The sequence below is a fragment of the Molossus molossus genome, unplaced genomic scaffold (assembly GCF_014108415.1).
Source record: "Molossus molossus isolate mMolMol1 unplaced genomic scaffold, mMolMol1.p scaffold_m16_p_5, whole genome shotgun sequence".
In the NCBI taxonomy this organism is placed as follows: Eukaryota; Metazoa; Chordata; class Mammalia; order Chiroptera; family Molossidae; genus Molossus; species Molossus molossus.
This window is the reverse complement of record NW_023425388.1, coordinates 81,967,468-81,988,607: the sequence shown is the minus strand read 5'-3', so window position 1 is coordinate 81,988,607 and position 21,140 is coordinate 81,967,468. Positions and strand designations below refer to the sequence as shown.

Below are 21,140 nucleotides of genomic sequence, written 5' to 3'. Positions count from 1 at the left end.
GGTCATAAGTCAGTTCCATTTTTTATATTTTGAGGTAATTACAGACTGCTTTCTACAGTGACTGTACCAATCTCCATTTCCACCAAATGTGCATGAGGGTTCCCTTTCCTACACATACTTTCCAGTACTTGTTGTTTGTTGAGTTTTTTTTTTTTTTTTGAGGTAATATCTCACTGTGGTTTTAATTTGTATTTCTTTGATAATTAGTGTTGAGTACCTTTTCATATTTCATTGGCCAGCCATTTGTATGTCCTCTGGAGAAGTGTCTATTCAGGTCATCTGCCAATTTCTTAGTTGGATTGTCTTTGTTTGTTTGTTTGTCTTTTTTGGTGTTGAGTTTTGTAAGTTCTTTATAAATTTTGGATATTAATCCTTTATCAGACATATCAGCAAATATGTTCTTCCATTCAGTGGGTTGTCTTTTCATTTTGTTAATGGTTTCCTTTGCTCTGCAAAAACTTTTAAGTTACATGTAGTCCCATTTTTTTTTCGCTTTTTCTTTTCTTTTCTTTTCTTTTCCCAAAGTGATATATTAGAAAAAAATACTGCTAAGACAAATGTCTGAGATTTTACTACCTCTGTTTTTTTGTAGGAATTTTATGGTTTTGAATCTAACATTTAAGTCTTCATTTGAATTTATCCTTGTGTATGGTGTAAGAAAATTGTCGTTTCATTGTTTTTGCACAGTATCTGTCCAATTTTTTCAACACCATTTATTAAATAACTATCTTTATCACATTATACAGTCTTGCCTTTTTTGTCAAATATGAATTGACTATAAAGGTGTGGGTTTATTTCTGGTGTCTTTATTTATTCCATGGATCTACATGTCTGTTTTTATACAAGGACTATACTATTTTGTTTACTATAGACTTATAGTGTAGTTTGATATCAGGTTGCATGATTCCTCCAAATTTGTTCCTTTTTTCTCAAGATCTCTATGGCTGTTCAATGTCTTTTGTGGTTTCATATCAATTTTTGGACTCTTTGTTCTACTTCTATGAAATTTGCCATTGGTATCCTGATAAGAATTACACTGAATCTATAGATTGCTTTGGACATTTTAACGATTTTAATTCTTTCTATCCATGAATAAAGTATATCATTCCACTTATTTGTATCTTCTACATTTTCTTTCTTCAGTGTCATAATTTTCTTAGTACAGGTCCTTAACATCCTTGGTTAAATTTATTTCAAGCTTTTTTTGAAGCAGTTTTAAATGGGATTGTTTTCTTAGCTCCCTTTCTGATAGGTCATTATTGCTATATAAAAATGCAAGTGGTTTCTGGATATTAATTTTGTATCCTTCACTTTACTGAGTACATTTATTAGTTCTAGTAGATTTGAGGTGGGATATTTAGGGTTCTCTATATACAGTATCACGTCATCTGCAAATAATGACAGTTTTACTTCTTCATTTCCGATTTGAAAGTCTTTTCTATCTTCTTGTGTTTGATTGCTGAGGCTAGGACCTCCAGTATAATGGTGAATAAGAGTGGTAAAAGTGGGGAAAGATGGTGGCGGGCAGGACTGGAGGGAGGGTGCCCATGGGTCCTTCAGAGTGCTATGGCACCAGAGAGGCCTGTGTGACCCAGAAAGGACTTCTGATCTAGTTACCAGCAAAACCTATGGGGTGCTAAACACCAGAGAGGCCTGTGCAACCCAGCAGACCATTACATAGACATAGAGCAGGGTTCCCAAAGGGACTGTGCGATCCACAGCCACTTGCCTGGGGGCTACGGCAGAGGGAGGGCAGACTGGGCTGGAACTCTGTGGGGACAAAAGGGATTTGGAGGACACTCAGAGATCTTGTTGAGTTGCAGCAATAACAACAGTGGCCAGTGTTATCCTTCCCAGAGCTGTGGGAAATTTCAGCAGAGCCCACACCCCTGGGAGATTCAGCCTTTCCCAGGTGAGGCAAAGAAATGCAAACTGAGGCTAATTAACAATCAGCATCTATCCCAACCTCTGGAAGTCTTCTTATGGAAAACACCAGGGCTACATTCCAAGGCCCTGAGTAACTGAGACTACTAGCCTCCAGGAAAAAGCAACAGGATAACTGAACCTTTCCTGGGCTTGCAAATCTGCCCAGGAAAGTAAGACTTGACAGTGGTGTTTAACATGGGCCACCCAGGCACATCCAAACCCAGTAGAGGGAGCCACAAACAGTAGAACACAAACACCCACAGGAAAATTTGGCAAGCTCCAATACCCATTGAGATAGCCAAAATGGTGAAACAAAGAAACAAATCCCAAATGAAATAACAAGAGAACTCTATCAAAGATGAGATCAATGAAATGCAGTTAAGCAAATTATCAAAGGTAGAGTTCAGAGCCATGATCTTGAGGAAGCTCAACAGCATGAGTAAGGACATTAGCACCATTAGTAAATATATAGAAACATTAAAAACCAACCAAGTGGAAATGAAGAATGACATAGCAGAAATTAAGAAGACATTGGAAGGACTAACCAGCAGAGTAGAGGAAGCTGAGGACTGGATCAGTTAATTAAAAGACAGGGTAGAAAAACTCAACCAATCAGAAAACCAAAAGGTAAAAGCAATTAACAAACAGGAAGATAGCTTAAAAAACTGTGGGACAACTGGAAACATAATAACATTTGCATCATAGGAGTTCCCAAAGGGGAAGAAAATGGGCAAGGGTTAGAGAATATATTTAAAGAAATAGTGACAGAAAACTTTCCTAACTTGGAAAAGGAAGAAGGCATTCAAGTTCAAGAAGCACAGAGAACCCCAAGTAAGAAGAACCCAAACAGGCCCACACTAAGACACATAGTCATTAAAATGCCCAAAATTAAAGACAAACAGAGAATCCTAAAGGCAACAAGAGATAAGCAACAGGTTGCCTACAAAGGAAACCCCATAAGGCTCTCAGCTGACTTCTCAACAGAAACACTACTGGCCAGAAGGGAGTGGCAGGAAGTAATCACGGTCATGAAAAACAAGGATCTGAATCCAAGACTACTCGACTACTCTACCCAGCAAAGCTATCATTCAAAATAGAAAGTCAAATAAAGAACTTCCCCGACCAAAAAAAATATTCTAAGAGAATATATTAGCACCAAACCAGCACTGCAAGACATGCTAAAAGGACTGCTGTAATTAGTAGAAGAAATCAGAAGAAAATAGAACCACACTAAATAAAAATGCCAATAAATAAGTACATATCAGTTACCACCTTATATGTGAATGGTTTGAATATTCCGATAAAAAGACACAGAGTAGCTGACTGGATAAGAAAGCATGACTTGCCCTGGCCAGTTTGGCTCAGCGGTTAGAGTGTCGGCCTGCGGTCCTGAGAGACCCGGGTTCGGTTCCCGCTAAGGGCACGTACTTCGGTTGCAGTTTGTCCCCGGCCCTGGTTGGTCGTGCGGGTGGCAGCCACTCGATGTGTTCCTTCACGTCGATGTTTCTCTCTCTCTCTCTCCCTTCCTCTCTCTCCCTCCCACTCTATCTGTACAAAAAATGGAAAAATATCCTCGAGTGAGGATAAAAAAAAAAAAAAAAAAAAAAGAAAGCATGACTCACATATATGTTGTTTACAAGAGACCCACCTCAAAACAAAAGACTCACATAGGTTGAAAGTGAAGGGATGGAAAAAAATCTTTCAAGCAAATGGAAAGGAAAAAAAAGTTAGGGTAGCAATACTCATATCTGAAAAAGTAAATTTCAAAATGAAGACCACAAGTAGAGACAAAGAAGATCACTACGTAATACTGAAAGGATCTATCCAACATGAAGGTTATATAACCTTGGTAAAAGTATGTGCATCCAATATAAAAGCACCAAAATATATTATAAATCTTCTTGAGGACTTCAAAGGAGAAATCAACAGCAATACAATCATAGCAGAGGACTTCAATACCCTGCTGACATCACTGGATAGATCTTCTAGACCGAAATGTAATAAGGGAACACAGAGTCTAAATGAAGTGCTAGATCAAATGGATTTCATAGATATCTATAGAGAATCACACCCCAAAACTGCAGAATTCACATTCTTCTCAAGTGCACATGGGACATTCTCAAAGAGAGACAACATGTTAGGGCACAAACTAAGTCTCTACAAGTTCAAGAATATTGAAATCATATCAAGCATCTTCTCAGATCACAATGGCATGAAACTATATATCAATTACAACAAGGACATGTAAAGACATTTGAAAACAGGGAGGCTAAATAGCATGTTATTAAACAATGAATGGGTTATGATGCAGATCAAGGAAGAAGTTAACAATTTCCTGGAAACCAATGAAAATAAACATACAACAACACAAAATCTATGGGATGCAATGAAAGCAGTTCTGAGAGGGAAGTTCATAGCACTACAGGCCTACCTCAAAAAACAAGAAAAATCTCTAATAGACTATCTAACCTCACAACTTAGAGAACTAGAGAGCAAACAAAAAGAAAACCCCAGAGCAAGTAGAAGGAAGGAAATAGTAAAGATCAGAGCAGAAATTAATGACATGGAGACCAAAAAAACAAGTCAAAGGATCAATGCAACAAAGAACTAGTTCTTTGAAAAGATAAACAAGATTGATGGACCCTTAGCTAGACTCACCAAGAAACAAAGAGAGAGAACACAAAATTAGAAATGAAAGAGGAGAAGTAACAACTGACACCACAGATATACAAAGGATTGTTAACAAATATTATGAACAATTATACAGCAAAAAATTTGATAATTTAAGCAAAGTGGACAAATTTCTAGAAACACATAGTCTCTCAAAACTGAACCAGGAAGAGATAGAAAAGTTGAACAGACCAATAACAACAAAATAAATGGAAGATGTAATCAATACTATCCCAGCAAACAAAAGCCCAGGCCCGAATGTCTTCATGGGGGAATTTTACCAAACATTTAAAGAAATAATACCCATTCTCCTCAAACTATTTCAAAAAATACAAGAGAAGGAAGACTTCCAAACTTGTTTTATGAGGCCAGAATAATTCTTATTCCAAAACCAGAAAAGACACTACAAAGAAAGAAAACTACAGGCCAATATCTCTGATGAACATTGAAGCCAAAATCCTAAACAAAATACTAGCAAATTGAATCCAGCAATACATCAAAAAAATTATTCATCATAACCAAGTAGGATTCATCCCAGGAATGCAAGGCTAGTACAATATTCACAAATCAATACATGTGATCCATAAACAAAATAAAAGATAAAAATCATATGATCATATCAATAGATGCTGAAAAGGCATTTGACAAATCCAGGACCCACTTTTGATAGAAACACTCAGAAATTTGGGAATAGAGGGATCATATCTTGACATAATAAAGGCCATATATGAAAGACCTATAGCCAACATCATACTCAATGGGTATAAACTAAAAGCATTTCCCTTAAGAACAGGAACAAGACAGGGATGCCCACTTTCACCACTCTTATTTAACATAGTACTGGAAGTCTTAGCCACAGCAATCAGACAGGAAGAAAAAATAAAAGGGATTTAAATTGGAAAGGAAGAATTGAAACTGTCATTATTCGCAGATGACATTATACTATATATAGAAAACCCCCAAAAATCCATCAAAAATTTACTAGACTTAATAAATGAATGTGGTAAATTGGCAGGATACAAAATTAATGTCAAAAAATCTATGGCATTCTTATATACCGATGATGACCTCACAGAAAGAGAAACTAAGAAACAATCACATTTACCATTGCGGCAAAAAAAAAAAAAAAATTAAGATACCTAGGAATAAACTTAACCAAAAAAAATAAATGACCTATTCACAGAAAACTACAGGTCTTTGAAAAAATAAATGGAGGAAGATGTAAATAAGTGGAAGCACATACCTTGTTCATGGATTGAACAAATTATCATCATTAAAATTTCCATACTACCCAAAGCAATTTATAGAGTCAATGCAATCCCTATTTAAATACCAACGACATAATTCACAGAACTAGAACAAATACTTCAAAAGTTCATATGGTACCAAAAAAGACCTCTAATAGCCACAGCAATCTGAAAAAAAGAACAAAGTTGGAGGAATCACATTACCAGATTTCAGGTTATACTATAAAGCCACTGTAATCAATACAGCCTGGTACTGGCACAAGAACAGGCAGATAGATCAATGGAACAGAATAGAGAACCCATAAATGACCCCAAGACAATATGCTCAATTAATATTTGACAAAGGGGGCAAGAGCATACAGTGGAATAAAGACAGCCTCTTTAATAAATGGTGTTGGGAAAATTGGACAGCTACATGCAAAAAAATGAAACTAGATCATCAGCTTACACAATACACAAGAATGACTCATGAATCAATAAAAATCCTAGAAGAAAATGTAGGCAACAAAATTTCAGACATCATATGCTGCAGAATTTTCACTGATACATCACCTAAGGTAACAGAACCAAAGGAGAAAATGAACACATGGGACTACATCAAACTCAAAAGCTTTTGCACAGCAAAAGAAACAACCAACAAAATGGAAAGGCAATCTACTCTATGGAAGAGCATAATTGCTAATGATACATCAGATAAGGGTCAATTTCCAATATATATAGAGTGCTCATACAACTCAACTAAAGGAAGACAAAGGACCGAATTAAAAAATGGGCAGAGGAACTAAATAAACACCTCTCCAAACAGGACGTACAAATGCCTAAGAGATATGTGAAGAAATGCTGAACATCACTAATCATCAGAGAGATGCAAATGAAAACAACAATGAGGTATCACCTCACACCTCTCAGAATGGCCGCCATCAACAAATCATCAAACAACAAGTGTTGGCGAGGGTGTGGAGAAAAGGGGACTCTAGTACACTGCTGGTGGGCATGCAGATGGTGCAGCCACTATGGAAAACACTATGGTGTTACCTCAAAAAATTAAAAATTGAACTTCCATTTGCCCCAGTGATCCCACTTTTAGGAATATACCCTAAGAAGCCTGAAACACCAATCAGAAAGAATATATGTACTCCCATGTTCATAGCAGCACTATTTACAATAATTAAGATCTGGAAACAACCCAAATGTCCATCAGTAGACAAATGAATACAAAAAGGTGGTATATATACACAATGGAGGACTATGCATCTGTAAGAAAGAAAGATCTCTTATCCTTTGAGACAACATGGAGGGACCTGGAAAGTATTATCCTAAGCCAAACAAGCCAAGCAAATATCACATGATCTCACTTGTTTTTGGAATATAATGAACATAACAGTCTGAGGGGTAGTCCCAGAGATGTGGAATTGGGGTACATATTGATAATCCCTAGAAGAGGAAGTGTGGGGGGAGAGATAAACCACAAAACTTATATGCATGTATGTATGAACAATGGACATGGACAACAAAGCTGCAGACAGGGAAGGGAAGGGAACATGGAGGGAAGGGAAAGGGGGCATTAGTGGGGGGAAAAGGAGAAACATTATAACAAAAATAAATTAATTAATTAACAAATTAAATTAAAAATTTTTTTAAAAGGTGGTAAAAGTGGACATCCCTATCTTGTTCCCTATCTTAAGGGAAATACTTTTGGATTTGCCCAATGAATATGATGTTGGTTGTGGATTTGTCATGTATGGTCCTTATTACATTGAGAGATGACCATCTATAGTCACTTTTTTGAGTTTTTATTATAAGTAGATGCTGGATTCTATTGGATGCTTTCTCTGCATCTATTGATGTGATCAACTGATTTTTATTTTTCATTTTGTTTATGTGATTGATTTGTGGATGTTGTACCAACCTTTCATCCCTGGAATAAATTTTACTTGATCATGGTGTATGACCTTTATAATGTATTGCTAGATCCTGTTTGCTAATATTTTGTTCATGATGTTAGCACCTAAGTTCATCAAGGATATTGGCATATCACTTTTTAAAATCTTCAACTGAGGATATGTTTTATTGATTTCAGTGAGAGAGGGGGAAAAAGAGAGAGAAAGAGGGATCAATGTGAGAGAGAAACATTAATTGATTATGCACCCCAACTGGAGATTGAATCCTTGACCTGGGTATGTGCCCTTACCGGGAATTGAACTTGCAACCTATCAGTGTATGGGACAATGCTCCAACCAACTGAGCAAGTTGGCCAGGGCTAGCCTATAATTTTCTTTTTTGTAGTGTATTTACCTGGTCTTTGAATTAGAATAAAGCTTGCCTTGAAAATGAGCTTCAGAGTCTTCCCTTCTCTTGAATATTTTGGATAGTTTGAAAATGATAGGTGTTAGTTCTTCTTTGACTGTTTGGTAAAATTCATATGTAAAGCCATCCAGTCAAAGAATTTTGTTTGGTGGGAGTTGTTTATTTTTATTTTTATTACTGCTTCAGTTTTACTAGTTGTAATCTGTTTATTTAAGTTTTCTGTTTCTTCCTGATTCAGTTTTGGATGATTGTTTATTTCTAGGAATTTATTTATTTTGGTCAAATTGTTTAATTTGTTCACATTTAGTTGCTTGTAAATATTCTTACAAACCTTTGTATTTCTTTGGTGTCAGTTTTGACAATTCCTCTTTCATTTCTGATTTTATTTATTTGGGGCTTTTCACTTGTTTTCTTGAAAAGTCTGGTTAAAGATTTGTCAATCTTGTTTCTCTTTTCAAAGAACCAGATCTTGGTTTTTATTTATCTTTTGTATTGTTTTTTTGGACTACATTTTGTTTATTTTGGAATAATCAGTATTATTTCCTTTCTTCTACTCTGGGCTTTGTTTTTTGTTTTTTTCCAAGTGTCTTTAAGTGTAAAGTTAGACTTTTTATTTGAGAATTTTTTGTTTCTCGAGGGGTTGCTTCTAAGGATATGAATGTTGTTTTTAAAACTGCTTTCGCTGTCTCCACAAATTGTGGGTTATTGTGTTCTCATTTATATTTGTTTCAAGGTATCTTTTAATTTTGTCTTAATATCATTGTTAACCCATTCATTGCTTAGTAACATGTTATGTAGCCTCAATGTCTTTGTGGGTTTTTCAGGGGTTTTTTTTTTTGTGTGTGTGTGTGTGTGTGATTGATTATTAGTTTCACATTATTATAGTCAGAAAAAGTGTTTGATATGATTTCAATCTTCTTAAATTTATTCAGAATTTTTTGTGGCTGAACATATGGTCTATTCTAGAAAATGTTCCATGTACACTTAAAAAAAAAAGATATATTCTGCTGCTTTGGGTGAAATGCTGCAAAGCTATCAATTAAGTCCATCTGATCTAGTGTGTCATTTAAGGCCACCATTTCCATGTTTATTTTCTGTCATGAATATCTACCCATTGATGTCAATGGGGTGTTAAAATCCCCTACTACTATTGTATTACTGTCAATCTCCCCCTTTATGTTCAAGATTTGCTTTATATATTTAGGTGTTCCTATGCTGAGTACATAAATGTGTACAAGAGTTATATTTTCTTGTTGGATTGCTCTTTCATCATTATGTAGTATCCTTCTTTGTCTCTTACTATAGCCTTTGTTTTAAAGTCTACCTTGTCAGATATAAGTATTACTACCCCAGCTTTTTTATCTCTCTATTCATGTAAAATATCTTTTCCACCCCTTTACTTTTATTCTGTGCTTACCTTTTGTTCTGAGGTGGGTCTTTTTTAGAGAGCATATATATGGGTCTTGTTTTCTTATACATTCAGCTACACTATTTATGTTAATTGGAACATTTAAGCCATTTACATTTAAAGTGATTATTGATAGATATGTATTTATTGTCATTTTAACTATATTTCTTTCTTCTACTTCTTCTTCTCCTCTTCTATCTCTTTCTCCTCATCCTCCTCCTCCTTCTTCCTAGCCTTAAAACAAACCCTTTAACATTTCTTATAATACTGGTTTGGTGATAAAAAATTCTTTAGCTTTTCCTTGCCTGAGAAGTTTTTTATTTCTCCTTCAATTTTTTTCCCCTCTGCCCTCTCATGGAACTGGATGAGCACTAGGGGCCTCCCACTTATTCTATACCTCTCATGTCTCTTCACCATGCCAGACTAGGGTGAAACTCAACATCGTCCTCTTTCCCCCGCTGATTCCACCAAGACTGTTCCCTTGGCTGTCGTTTTGCTGGATAGTATTAGGTAGGGGCAGTGGAAATCTCATTCATCCATTCATGAGTGTCACTAATTAGATGATAAGGCATTTTGCTACCTTAAGAGAATCATAGTTACTTCAACCATTTACCTGCACTTCTTTGAATTTCTTCATTTTGACATTCAGAGCACTGGGCAGAAATTACATTGCATGAATACCCGCCATGGGCTCTTGTGATGCTTTGTTTTAATTAAACAGTCAGATTACCCTGGTCCACACTAGTTCTAAGTTGGCTACTAGGTGTCGCCTGAGGCATGGCACTGCACAGAACCGTGGCCTGGGGGCCGACTGGCAGGGAGACCCCCGTGGCAGCTTGGGGGAGAGGACTAGGAAGATGGAGGACAGACCCCTGCTGACTCCTTTGATTTTAAATGATAGCCTTGTTGGGTAAAAAAGTAGTCTTGGTTGTAGGTCCTTGCTTTTTATCACTTTGAATATTCTTGAATATCCCTTCTGGCCTACAAAATTTCAGGTGAGAAATCAACTGGCAGTCTTATGGGAGCTCCCTGATGGGTAACTAACTGCTTTTCTCTTGCTGCTTTTAAGATTCTCTCTTTGTCTTTAACATTTTGTATTTTAATTATGATGTGTCTTGGTGTGGGCCTTTTAGGGTTCATCTTGTTTGTGATTCTCTGGGCTTCCTGGACTTGTGTGTACTTTTCCTTCATCAGGATAAGAAAATTTTTAGTCATTAGTTCTTTAAATATGTTTTTTATCCCTTGCGCTATCTCTTCTCTTCCTTGTATCCCTATGATGTGGATATTTTTACACTTCATATTATCACAGAGGTCTCTTAAACTATCCTCATTCTTTCTAATTCTTTTTCTATTTGCTGCCCTATTGGGGATTTTTTTCTCCTTTGTCTTCCAAATTGATGATTTGATCCTCTCCTCTGCTTCATGCAACTATTTATTCCTTCAAGTACTTTTTTAATGTCATATATTGTATTCTTTATTTCTAACTTTCATTTTTTAATGATTTTTATATTCTTTTTACATACTGTTATAGTTCATACTAAGTTCCTTGAACATCCTTATAACCATTACTTTGGACTATACATATGGTTAATTGCTTGCCTTCAGTTCATTTAGCTCTTTTTATGGAGACTTCTCCTGTTATTTCACTTGGGGCCTGTTTTTTTGTCTCCCCATTTTGTCTGTCTCTTTGTGTTTGCTTCTATGTATTAGCTAGATCTTCTATGACTTTCAGTCTTTGTGGGGTGGCCTTATGTAGTAGGTTTCCTGTGTGACTAATGGCACAGTCTTCTTGATCACCTGAGCTGGCTCCCTTATGTAGATTATGTGACCTTCCTGTTGTAATTGAGTCTTATTTGCTATTGGGTCTTTTGTGCATGGGATCAAACCTCAAGCTCAACCTAGACCATGGCATGTGGACTGTTGTACAGGTGCTGACCACATGAAGCAGAATTTGCCTCAGTAGGGTTTGGTGCCTGCAAAGATCTCCCTTTGGATATGCTGTTTGTGAAGCTTATTGAATCCTGCTCTGATATCTGAAGGTAGCCACTGGGTATGTTGTTTCTGGGCCTCTTGGGAAGGACTCTGGTGCAGGCCAATGTCAGACACTGTGTGTACCTGGCACTTGGCAACCTGTTTAGAGCTATAAGTGATCCAAAGTTTGTGGTTGCCTGTGGTGGGATTGGGTACAGGCAGAAAGAACCAAGCTGTGCACCAAAGCTGAATTTTTCCAACACTGGATCCTATAGCAAGTCAGGAAAGGCTCAAGAACCCTTGAGATCCACCCCTGCCTGCCTGGTGACTGCCTGTTTGTCTCATTCATTGAAAGAGCCTCTGGAGGAGTTGCAAGAATGAGGCTAGTTGATCTTCTGTGAAAGGGAGATGTTGGTCAGGCTTTAGGAAAGGTGATAGGTGTGGTCCCCAACCCAAAGTCACATGACTCAGTCTGTCCTAGATTTTGCCCTGACCTCAGCAGGGCAGAACCACTTAGAGTCAGGCAGGTGACACCTCTGAAGCATGGAGGTAAGGTCTGCCAAAAACCAGGAGGGTGTTCTATTGCATCTTCTGTGAGGGGTAAGCACCAGTCAGGTTCATGGGAATGTGGGAGGAATAGCCTCCACCCCAAAGCCAAGCAACTCAGTCAGTGACAACCCCTGAGTCTTCCCAGACCTGGGTCAGGCACCTGATTCCTCAGCAGACCCTAAACTTCAAGAGTAAAGTGAGAGGGGGTAAAGAGGATAGGGCAATTGCTTTCCTCCAAAGTGATGCTACACAGAGGGGAGTGTTTCACCTAAGAAAAATGGTATCTGTGGTATGTAAGAATAACTCAGCACAGGGATCTGGGTAGCTGTCCCCCCAAGCTCCTTTCCCAGAGTCACAAACCCCATACTTTCCTCAGACTCTGGTCTGCTCTGCATTCTTTTCATTGGCTCTTTAAGAAGGTCACTGTGTCTCTAGCTATTTCTCCCTGACAGACAGAAAACCCATTGCTTTTCACTGCCATATGTCATGTGGGTGCCATTCCCAGCTCTTATGCTCTGGGCTGGGAAGCCTGGTTGGAGTTTGGGCCCCATGCTTTTTAGGGAGAATGCCTCACAGCTGAGATATCCCTCTGGGACCTCAGCTGTGGCCTGTGGAAGCTGGGCCAACCCTTTTCTTTTTGCTTTTTCTTTTTTTTATCCTAAGCGTTTTCTTTTTTTTATCCTCACACAAAGACATTTTTGCATTTATCTTCAGATGGAGCGAGAGGGAGAGGGGTAGGAAGAGAGAGAGAAACATTGATGTGAGAGTGACACATCGAGTGGTTGACACCCACAGGACCCCAAACGGGGCCGGGGACAAACTGCCCTTAGCGGGAACCTAACCTGGGTCTCTCTGGTCTGCAGGCCAGCGCTCTAATTGCTGAGCCAAACCAGCCAGGGCTGGGCTAGGCCTTTTTGTATCTCAACCCATTCTACCAGTTTGATGTACCTTCTGTATATTCTTGGTTATGACTCCTCTGCAGCTAGTCTTCAGTTGGTTATTGTGGATAATTATTCTATAATTTAGTTGTAGTTTAAGTTTGTTCCTGGGAGGAAATGAGTGTAGTTTCCACCTACTCTGCTGCCATCTGGAAATTGATTCAGACTTGTTACCTTGTTGTCAACTGATTTTTTAGCTTCTGTTTTCTCACCTCTAATTTAAAATACTTTACCTAAAATAATATTTCAAACACTAAGGCAAAAAAAAAGTATTTTCAGACAAATAAGAGCTGAAAGGATTATAGAATTAATCACATTGTAAGAAATGGTAAAAAATTAAAATGATACCAGCAGAAAGTTTTCTTTCCTACCGAAAGGAATTAAGATTACTGATATTGTTTATCACAAGATTAAATAAAAAAGGTTTTTCAAACTAATAACAATATTTAAATCTTTAAAAATCTAATTATTTAAATAAGAATAATGATACTATACTGTGGGATTTATAATATATACAGAAATAAAATAAGTAACAACAATAATACAAATGCCAGGAGAAGAAAAATGAAACTATAACATTCTCAGATTTTTATACTAGCACTGAAGTGGTATAATATCAGTTGAAGGTAGACTAAGTGAAGTTAAAAATGTATCCTTTGAATACCCCCAGGCATCCAGTAAAATAAAACACCAAAAATTACACTAAATCAACAAATAAAATAATATAGAGTTATAAATATTACTCAATTCCAGAGAGAACTGAAAAAAGAGGGAAAAAAAAGAGATAAGGCATATAGATAACAGAAAAAAATGGTCTATTTAAACCCAACCCCATCAATAATCAAATTCAATATAATTCATCTCTAATCTTGATTTCAAAAACAAATATAATTATTTTTAAAAGATAATTAATATTTATAAAACTTATAGAAATCAAAGCATTATAAAAAAGTATTATCTGTAGTTGATACAAAAATATATTTTGACTTGCATTTTAGTTTTAAAATCAAATATTATATAAGTGGTTTGTAATTTATTTGTCTGCAAAACAAACATTTTCTCACATGATTAAACAGCTTCCTTTCTGTTATCAAAATTTGGTATAAATGTATTTTTTTATTTTTATTAATTTGTTTTTGTTACAGATGTTTCTCATTTTTCCCCCATTGGCACCCTCCTCCCACCCCCACCCCCGCCCCGCCCCATTGCCAGCTTTGTTGTCTATGTTCATTGGTCATGCATACATGCATGTAAGTCCTGTGGTTTATCTCTTCTCCCCCAACCCCCCCCCCCAACTCCTCTGAGGCTTGTCAGTCTGTTAAAGTAGGTAGTTAGATGGATATAAGCAGGGCAGAGGAAGGACAATCTGACAAAAAAAGCCATGCTTTAATGAACAAGAGAAAGGGAGAATAGAAAACTAAAACAGCCATCAAAGTTAGACAAAACCCGGAAAAAGTAACGCAGTAAAAATGACTCCCAGCACCAAAAGGACATCTTACTAGATACCTGCAAGCACACAAAATTCTAAGAGGCCCCACAGATAAGCAAACCTAGGAAATTCTAAAAAGCCTAGCAGTTAAAGGACCCCCGTGGTGCAGGGAGATAAGGACAAAGCATGGGAGGGGCAAGAATAGGATAAAACCCGTCAGGGCACTCAGAGTTGGCTCAAGTTGCCCATCTGAGAGTCACTTGAATAAAACTTTGCGGACTTGCTGCAATTCCTGTTTCTCTGTTGAAATCTTTCCTCTGAGAGACAAGAACCTGGTTTTGCTGATCCCCTGTGCCACTGACAGAACCTCTATTTAAATCAAGGTGTGCAGAAGTGTTTTTCATTCCACTTCAGATAACATCAGCTTGAGGAAAAGCTATTTGAAGAGATTTGGAGACCAATCAAGCCATAGAAGCATTAAATGGTTAAGATGCTAATGAATGTGAACTATATAGAAGTGAGTCCTGTATTTACTACACTTTCTGACCCTCAGGGAATTTGCCATTTCAAATCAGGTGAAATAGACAAGAAATTGTCAGCTCTGTAAATAGGGCTTGTGAAAGCATCTCTTAACTGGAAAATACTACATTTTGGTCCTACTAAAATGGTCAAGATTTGAGAAAACAGATTTCAAGACTATGATTCTGTGATTTATAATAAGAAAAATATTTAAACATGTATACAATTATATATAAATATATATACTCTTCATCCCTGTTCCTGGCTGCAGCTACTAAAATCTTTGTAATTTCTTTAGTTATAAGAGCAATAGGACCATCTTTTTATGTAATTACCTTATATTTGTGTCTTTGTCCTTAGTTCCTGAAGTGGCTCCAGAGCAATGAAGATGAAAGAATTGTCTTTTGTTATCCACAACAGCCCCTTTCAACTGGACCTGAGTTTATGGTAATAAAATGGTTTTCAGAAGATCTTTAGACAGGGATGGAGACAGGGATGGAGGCAGGGATGGAGGCACGTTGCCCAGGGAACCAAGCCTGTGATGAAAGGTTTGGAGCTTTCAGCCCCATCCTGGAGGTTTTCATTACAGAAACAGTGGAGAGGGACTGAAGGGTGAATGAATCCCCAGTTGCCAATGGTTTAATTAATCCCGCCTAACTGATGAAGCCTCCATAGAAATCCTAAACCGCAGAATTGGGAGGGCTTCCAGGGCAGTGAAGACGTGGAGGTCTGGGAGGGTAACATGCCTAGAGAGCATGAAGCTCTGCATCCCTTACTCAATGCATCTCTTTCATCTGGCTGTTTCTGAATTGTATCCTCTTACTGTACATTAGTAATTAGGTTGGTAAACTGCTCTCCTGAGTTCTGTGAGCTGCTCTAACAAATTACCAAACCAGAGAAGAGGGTCCTGGGAACCTCCAGTGCATAGCCAATTGGTCAGAAGCACAGATGACAACCTGGGACTTGTGATTGCCATCTGAAGGGGGGACAGTTTTATGAAACTGAGTTCTACACATGGGTGATCTGTGCTAACCCAAGGTCAGTAGTGTCAGAATTGAATTGAATCGTAAGACACCCAGATGGTATCCATAGAGATCTGGAGAAATACTTGGTGTGGGAAACCCCCATACATCTAGTGTCAGAAAGTGAAGGAATCTGTAAGGAGACAGAAAATAGAGCTTTTTTTTTTCATAGACCAAAAACATTCTGCCTGCAGTTTTTTGTTTGTTTGTTTTTTCCTACTTGCTAATTTCTACGCTGTCAGGACCAAGAAAAAACAAACAAAAAAACACCTATCAAGCAAATGATGATGATCATAATGAGGAGGTTAATGATAATATTAATTATAAATAAAATAAAACTGATAAATCTGATAAAAGGCTAAAAATCCAACCAAATGTTTCTTCTCACAAAAATCCTTAAAATTTCTTAATCCTAATTTACAATTCATTATTTGCTTGTATTTTATCAGTCTCCCAGAAGAAACTGATATTCTTTCTATAAATTATTATATGCAATCTCAGCACTCAACATAAAATTAATCAGTATTCCAGGAAATAGGACCAAATGACTGAAATCAAAAAGAAAAATTAAATCAATAGAAATGAACTTACATATGATCTGCTTATTGGTTATAAGACCCAGAACTTAACTATGATTGATAGAAGAAGTAAACCGCCATTTTAGAAAAAGCAAGTACCCAGGAGATAACTAGACCCTTTTGCCTCCTAGAGATAGCCTGACCTTTTTGCTTCTGTAAACTGCTTACTGCTCTCACATCTAAAGAATGTCCGCCCAGCCCACTATAAAGCTAGACACATTCCACAACTCGGGGACCAGAATTTGGAGACTGCCTCCTCTGGGTCCCCATGCATAAATAAAGGAAGCTCTTTGCCTCCTCTGGTGTTCTGTCTGAGTCTTTTCCATAACATGATGACTAATGTTCTAATTTGTTAATGAATTATAATATATAAATCTTAATAAAATGATCAATGTATTTGTAAAAATACATACTGTATCTCTATAATTATCACCCATATCAAAATTGTACCTGCTCATTGGAAGCTTCCATTGTCCCCTAATCAAGTTAGTCTTCACCAAAGTTAACCATAATAATAATGGCTGTCACCGAAACTCTGGTTATTTTGGGGGGTGGGGGGGAATCAAATAAAAATATCTTTGAAACATGTTTATAAATATTTTTAAAAGGCCTTCAAAAAAATCATTTGTTGTAGCCAAGATTTGAAAGCAGCCCAAGAGCCCATAATTAGATGAATGAATAAAAAAGCTAAGGTACATTTACACAATGGAATACTACTCAGCTGTAAAAAAGAAGGTAATTTTACCCTTTGTGACAACATGGATGGACCTGAAGAGCATCATGCTAAGCGAAATAAGCCAGTCAGAGAAAGATAAGTACCATAAGGTACCATATGATTTCACTCACATGTGGAATCTAATGGACAACATGAGCTAACAAGCAAAATAGTGACAGACTTATAGATAGAGAGCAGGCTGATAGCTGTTGGGATATGGGTGTTGTTGGTGGGGAGGGTGGAGGGATTGAGCTAAAAAAAAAAGAGAGAGAAAAATCTCGTGTACAAGGACAACAGTGGTTGCTAAAGGGGGATGTGGAGAGAGGTGGAGGCAGTTATAGGAGGGATAAATGGTGATGGACAGAGACGTGACTTGGGAGAACACACAGTACAGTGTACAGATGATGTGTTGTAGTATTAAGTACCTGAAACCTGTATAATTTTGTTAACTGGTGTCACCCCAATAATTTAGTAGAAAGGGAAAATAATAAATAAATAAATAAATAAATAAATAAATAAATAAATAAAACTTTCATAGCTTTCATTTTAACTTTATTCATTAAGTTCCAGGATCATATGTGTTATCTCATCGTGAATTTATTTGGCATATCTTTTTAAATTCTTTTATTCTAGAACAGTTTTTCAGGCTTTGTCTTTTATGATGTTAATATTTTTAAGAGTACAATTAGTAGACTATAACTTAATTTAGGTTCTTCTGATATTTCTCATGACTATATTTAGATTATAACTTTTTGACAAGACCATAACAGAGAATGATACTTTGTTCTTCTCAGTGTATCATATTGGGAGGCATAAGTTGGTTTGTCCCATTATTTATGATGTTAAATTGATGACTTAGGTTTCTTCACAAAGATGATAGTGTTTTTTCTCTTTCTAATGAATTGGTCATGTATAGAGAGACACTTTGAAACTATATAAATAGTGTGTTCCTTGTCATCTTTTCCTACCCATTAGTAATAAAGGACTGAATCAATTACCACAATAATGATTGCAAAATAGTTTATAGCAGTAAACTTATCTAAATGAAATTATTTATTGTAAGCTAACTTTTTATATAAAAGATGAAAAACTTTAAAATTTTTCTACAATAATCTTCAAGACATTCTATTATTACAAATGGTATTTTGGGTTGAAATGGTCTGGAAAGTGTTAGGTAAAAACATTCACACTAAATTATGTGGTTTGGACTTAGGGATTAATAGAGATGTCAGCAGACTATATGCATGAAAGGAACAGATTTATAAATGTTGAGAGATATCTGTTTTAATTACCAGTTGTTTGTATTTGTTTGATTTTCATGGATTTGGATCTGTTGCACCAAAAGGTAAATATAACAAGCATATCTACTATAGGAGTTTGTTTTCTATTATTTATGGTACTCTGGGAGCTTAAATAGATTTGGAAATTGTTCAAATAAGGTTGATATATGGGATTTAGGGAAGTGAATAAGATTTTTCGCCGAGACAGCATTTCACACGAAAATAGAAGTTAACTCAGAACAAATGCATGGGAAACACTGAATTTTATTATTTTATTTTATTTTTTTGTTGAAAGCATTATAGATGTCCCCATTTTCTCCCACCATTGACCCCCTTCTCCCCACTCTTACCCCCCTTCCTGCTTTCCCAAAACTAATGTCTGTCTCCATTGATTGTGCATATATGTGCATCAGTTTTTTGGTTGTTGGATGGGAAACACCAAATTTTCAAAGGGCATGAAATAGAAGGAATTGGGAAATAGTTCTCAAAAAGGCAGTAGAATAATGAGAGTGGAGTCCGCAGCAGTGGAAGTGGAAGGCACTGTTCTGCTTGCTCTCAGGGAGTAATAAGAATGGAGAGAGGAGGTGCCTCATCTAACCTGGAGTGGAAAGGGGGTCAGAGAGATCTCCAGAGAAAGCTACCATTTATTGAAATTGAAACGAGGAAAGGAATCTGAAACATGCCATTTCAACTAGAGGGAACATCATGGAATAAGATGTAGGGTGAGCATGTTCAGGTCAAGCCACCAAGGATGAATCATAGCCCCATTGCACTGTGTTCACCTAACACTGAGTGTAAACCAGACATGAGGAGGCAGGAACAAAATAGGCAGAAACAAGGAAAAGAAAGACATATATTGGGGTGAAACTCAGGCTTTATTCCCATGAAAACAAAAACAAGTTCAACTCAACCTCAAGAAACCTCATCTTTTCCTTAATATGGCCAATACTTTTGAAACTGAAAGTTGGAAATAGCTTGAATTATTGATGGCATCTTTGGGCAGCTGAACTAGCACAGGTAACTGCCTATATCTAGACTCCATATTTATGGGGAAAATGCTTTTGAGTTTAAACTATTTATATTAGTTAATAGTTCAATAAACAAAACTACTTATTTATTTAAAGCTGAAGCCATTCCTAACCCATATAGAGAGGGAAGAGAAAGGCTGATGAAAACATTTCTCTCACAGGAGAAAGTTCAAGACGAAAATTTTGTTTTGAATATCAGTGAGTTTGGAATATTTAACTCACTGTTCAGGGCAGCCTGTGGAATGCCCACACTCATCCCCATTTTTCAACAGATCAGCCTGACTGCTTTTTAAGTGTTGAAATTTTGAATAGGAACAATATTCTGCTTCTGTGATATTTAAAAATGACTATGTGAATCCTAGGCTTTAGAGTTATATAAATAGTTATTTAAAATATTAATCATATTGATTAATTAAAAATTGAAGTTTATTTTACATTTCACTATCAGAAACTTCTACCTATTTTTAGAAGGTAGATGACAGCAGTAATTTGACCTTATTGTAGATAATATTATTTCTGAAGTTTATAAAACTCAGCAGCAGTAAGTTTTGGTAATTTTTCACAGAAGCATTACTGAAAAGAAAAAAAGTGACTCTCTTTCTCCACCATTGTGGTGCATGAGGTTGATTCTCTTTCGCCATGTCTTCTCACAAGACTTCCAGGATCAAGAGGTTCCTGGCCAAGAAACAAAAGCAGAATCGGCCCATTCCCCAATGGACTCAGGTGAAAACTGGCTATATAATCAGGTACAACTCCAAGAGGTGACATTGGAGAAGAACCAAACTGGGTCTATAAGGAATCACACATGAGAGACGGCTCACACATTTATGCTGTATCCAGGTTGCCTGCATCTTACCATAATCACTGAAAATATCACTACTGTCTGGACAGTTGGGCATTTTAATTGGGAAATTATTGGAGGCACGATTTTTCTTTTCTTTTTTTCTCCAGTAGATTGGTTCAGTGATAAATGTGAGAGCTTTTAAAAAAGAAAGAAAGAAAGAAAGATTGATAATTTAAAAATAAAAAACTATGTGTTCTTCTTCATGCCATAGTTACAATTTTGTAGATTACTTTCTTGGTAGAAAATAACTTGTAAATTAAAATTAGCACCTGAAAGTTAAATAAATAGTGATGAGTACTTAGATTTAGGACAAATGGTATACCTTTTAAAATATTTTGCTAATATTAAATAGTAAACTATTTTCATATACAGCAAGTTCTGTAAAAATACATGAATTTCAGATTTAGTGTTAAATCCCTACTTCAGCTTTGCAGATTTTTAAATAAAATCATATTGAATTAAACGTCAAAAAATATATTACCACCTTTTTCTGGACAAAGCTGTCTCTTAATCCCTCTATTTGTAAAATAATATAAGCTTAGAAGATGGTCCAAATTATTTTTTTATATCTTATTCATTTAAGGATTTAGATAAAAGTGACTATAAAATGCAATGCAGAAATTCTGTTAGTTTTAGAATCACAACGAAACTGAGCAGAAAGTACAATTTCCATATTTACCCTTGCCTCACACATGTACCGCATATCTCT

At 36.5% G+C, this 21,140-nt stretch overlaps 1 pseudogene; it reads left to right on the top strand.

The window, feature by feature from the left end:
• Positions 1-20,226: 20,226 nt before the first annotated feature.
• On the top strand, positions 20,227-20,480 carry LOC118617790 (annotated as a pseudogene).
• Positions 20,481-21,140: the final 660 nt, after the last annotated feature.